The following is a 4348-nucleotide window of genomic DNA, read 5'->3' as shown; positions in this document are numbered from 1 at the left end:
AAAAAAGAATATCTCTACTGGGAACCAGTGGCTCACACTTGTCATCCTAGCTACTCAGGAGGCTGAGATCTGAGGATCACAGTTTGAAGCCAGCCTGGGCAGGAAAGTCCCCAAGAGACTCTTATCACTCATTAACTGCTCAAAAAGTGGAAGTGGCGCTGTGGCCCAAGTGGTAGAGCGCTAGCCTTGAGCTGAAGAACTGAAGGACAGCGCCCAGGCCCAAGTTCAAGCCCATGACTGACCCTCCCCCAAAAGTCTCTAAAGTCCAGGGGAGAATCTGCTGTGGCACGAGGTGTTCGTTGGCATGTCACAACCTGACTTTAGCTTTTGCTTCCATCTTCATGACAATGCCCCCCCTCCTGCTTTAAGGGTTGAAACAGAGTCTCTCCGGTGTTCTAGCCAGGGTCTTAGAATAAGATACGCAGTCCTGCTGGCTCCAGTGCAGGGACTACAGCACTGGCCACCGTAACCAGCTCGTTAGCTTTTTGTTGAATACAATTCAGCCTATAACTCCCCTCATCCAAAATGCCCGGCAGAGCTCTAGCCATGAAGTGAGCTCCACGTGTAGCAGAAAGGAGGTAGTAGGAAAGAACAAAGGGATAAAGAGCCTATAGGTATCAGATCCAAAGTGTCATTCATTCAGTACCACAGACCGAGCAGGGGACAGATTCACCTCGCGCTCCAGAGGCCCTCCTGGAGCCTGGGCGGGAAGGGTCACCTCCGAGGCCCCTGGGCCTGACGAAGCTCTTAGGACTGGAGCCAAATACTTGGACCAACTCCAGAAGACATGGATGGATCCTTCAAGAACCTTCCCCACCACACGAGAGAGGTCTAGAATTTGCCAACTCCCTCCTAAACCCAGTTCATAATATAGAAATACAGGAAGGGCCTGAGCATAGCACAGAAGGTAGAAGACTTGGACAACAGTCTTTGTCCCCATCAGTGCCTGTTCACTTTTCTGTCCTTTGTTGTATTTCGGCCTAGGTAGGAAAGTCCATGAGACTCTTTTTTTGTTTTGTTTTGTTTTTGGTCAGTCGTGGGGCTTGAACTCTGGGCCTGGGCGCTGTCCCTCAGCTCTTCAGCTCAAGGCTAGCCACTCTACCACTTGAGCCAGAGCACCACTTTCAGCTTTTTCTGTTTATGTGGTTCTGAGGAATGGAACCCAAGGCTTCATACATATGCTAGGCAAGCACTGTTCACTAAGCCGCATCCCAAGCCTAGATCTATTTAAGGCTTATCTCCTCTTGTTTCAGTTTTGGTAGGTCAAATGCAAAAATTGTAATTTATTTCTTCTAGATGCTCCATTTCATTTGAATATAGTTTTTCGTAATATTTCCTCATGGGGCTGGGAAGGTGGCTCAGTGGTAGAGTGCTTACCTTGCATGCATGAGGCCTTGGGTTCCATTCCTCAGAACCACAGAAGCAGAAAAACCCTGAAGCAGTGCTGTGGTTCAAGTGGTAGAGTGCTAGCCATGAGCTGAAGAGCTGAGAGCACCCAGGCCCAGAGTTCAGGCCTCACAACAGACAAAAATTAAAATTCCTCATGATTGTCTGGAATTTCACTGGTATTTGTTTTAATGTTCACCTTTTTGTCTCTAATTTTATTAATTTGTGTCTTTGTTCCTTTTCCTTTTGGCTGTATTGACTAAAAGTTTATTATTTTTTGTCTCAATTTTGTTGAAAGTTAAGTAAGTTTAATTTGTATCTATTTTTTTTCCTTTGGTTCTGTGCTTGAACTCTGGACCTGGGTGCTGTCCCTGAGCTATTTTTGCTCATAGCTAGTGCTCTACCACTTGAGTCACAGCACCACTCCCTGCATTTTCTGCGTAGTTTATTTGGAGATGAGTCTCAAACACTTTCTGCCCAAGCTGGCTTTGAACCACAATCTTCAGATCACAGCCTTCTGAGTAGTTACAGACTTAAGCTACCAATGTCCAGCTTGTCCCTAAACTTTTGTACTTAAGACTAGGGCTCAACCACTTTAGCCACAGTTCCATTTCCGGCTTTTTGTGGTTGTGATGGGAATCTGCATTGTTCTTATAACCCAAAGCTGCCTTCAGGCCCACTTAACACTCCCTGCCCAGGGCCTTTCTTGGAAATCCCCACCTTAAGCAATTAAAAACCTCACCCCTGATTGTACCAGAGAAAGTAGCCCAGACCCTGGGGGTGACTTCCTTGTTGACTGTTTACTTAAGCCCTGGATCCCCACCCACCTCTCCTCCAACCCCTCCCAGTTGCATTTCCCCCTTCACTCCCCATACCTCTGACCCTGCTCCAGGGTACTTGGTGCCCCTCTCCAGTGATGAATAAAATCTAACCTATTGAGGTCTGCCTTTTTGCCCCCTTCTACTTGAGCTTTCCTAACAAACTGGAGGTAAAAATCCCATGGACTTTCCTGCCTGGCTAGCTTTGGATTGATATCCTCAGATCTCAGCCTCCTGAGTAGCTAAGATTACAAGCTTGAGCCAGCGGTGCCAGCTTCCAGCTTAATCTTTTTTGTCTGTAGGTCAGGCCTAGGGCTTGAACTCAGGACCCAGGTGCTGTCCTGAGCTTTTTAGCTTAAGGATAGTGCATTACCACTTGAAGCACATTTCTCCTTTCCTGCCTGGGCTATCTTCAAACTCTGGTCTCAGATCTCAGCCTCCTGGGTAGCTAGGGTTACAAGCATGAGCTACTGGGGCCTGGCCTATCTAATTTTCATTTCTCCCAATCTGCTAATATTCTTCCTTTTTTTCTGCCAGTCCTGGGGCTTGAACTTAGATCCTGGGCACTGTCCCTGAGCTTCTTGTGCTCAAGGTTAGCACTCTTGAAAGAGAACCGGAAACATCCATCCCAGGGGACCATGAGGAGGCAGGCAGGCAGAGGAGAAGGATAATTATAAGGATTATTAGAGGAGCCATATTTCCCCCAAGAGAGAGCACACGGCCTCTTTAACCATCCAGGTAGCAGGAGGGTCTGGGGGATAGGAAGTGAGGTAGATGGGAGCTCAGGTGGGTCTGGGTGGAGAGAGGGAGGGGCCAGCTGTATGGAGGGAACACCAGGAATGGGAGGGGGCCCAGGTGTGGGTGGAGCTGAGGACCAAAGGTGAGCATAATACTAACAACTCTACCACTTTAGCCACAGTGATAGTTCCAGCTTTTTCTGTGCAAGTGGTACTGAGGAATGGAACCCAGGGCTCCATGCATGCTAGGCAAGCGCTCTACCACTATGCCACATTCCCAGTCCTCTGCTAATTTTCAGTTTGGCTACTTCTTTTTTCTAGGAGCTTCAGGTGCATCATTATTTATTTGATATTCTGTCTTACTGATGTAAATACTCATAGCTATAAACTCTCTTCTTGGCACTGCCTTTACTGTAGCCCAGTGGTTCTGGTAGGTTGTTCAAGCGCCGACCCAGAAAGCCACTCAGACACAGGAGAAAAGAAGCCTTTAACATCAGCCTGGGCTGACAGGTTATTCTGGTGGGCGGGATAGAGTAGCAAACTGCTCTGCAGCCTTAGAGGTAGATATTGAAAGGATCCTCACATCCATGCCAGGGGAGCACGCACAGTCAGGCACAGGAGGAAGATTATTACAAGGTTGTTTTTTTGGGGGGGGTCTGGTTGTGGGCCTGAACTCTGGGCCTGGGTGCTGTCCCTCAGCTCTTCAGCTCAAAGCTAGCGCTCTACCACTTGAGCCACAGCGCCACTTCAGCATTTTTCTTTTTGCTTATGTGGTGCTGAGGAATCGAACCCAGGGCCTCAGGCATGCAAGGCAAGTGCTCTACCACTGAGCCCCCTTCCCAGCCCCTACAAGGTTTATTAGAGGAGCCATATTTGCCCCGGAGAGAGAGCACTTGGCAGCCTCCACTATCTAGGTAGCAAGAGGGTCTGGGGGTAGGAAGTGAGGCAGATGGAGTTCGGGTGGGTCTGGGCTGGGGCAGGGGCCAGCTGTGCGGCGGGAACGCCAGGGCTGGAGGAGCTGAGGCCCGAGGCGGGGCGCAGTGCTCACAGGGCAGGGGATCTTTGTGGTCACGACTGGACACTGGAGATGGCGGCCGCCAGGGCGGGACATGCTATAGCTGGCTGCGGCCACGCACAGACGATGCGTTCTGCATCTAGCACGTCGTGGAAACACCAAGACGTCTGTTTTTCCTTTGTCGGTCGCGGGTCTTGAACTCCGGGCCTGGGCGCTGTCCCTGAGCTCTCCAGCCGAGCCACGGCGCCACGTCCTGCGCTTTCCGGCCCGGGCTGGCCCTGGGCCGCGGTCCCCAGATCTCGGCCTCCGGAGCAGCCAGGACGACAGCGGGAGCCGCCGGCGCGCGGCCGGAACCGGTACGTCCTCCGGCTGTCACGGGCCGGGAGCCGGCC

Source organism: Dipodomys ordii, unplaced genomic scaffold, assembly GCF_000151885.1.
Source record: "Dipodomys ordii isolate 6190 unplaced genomic scaffold, Dord_2.0 Scaffold179, whole genome shotgun sequence".
Classification (NCBI taxonomy): domain Eukaryota; kingdom Metazoa; phylum Chordata; class Mammalia; order Rodentia; family Heteromyidae; genus Dipodomys; species Dipodomys ordii.
This window is presented reverse-complemented; position numbering follows the sequence as displayed.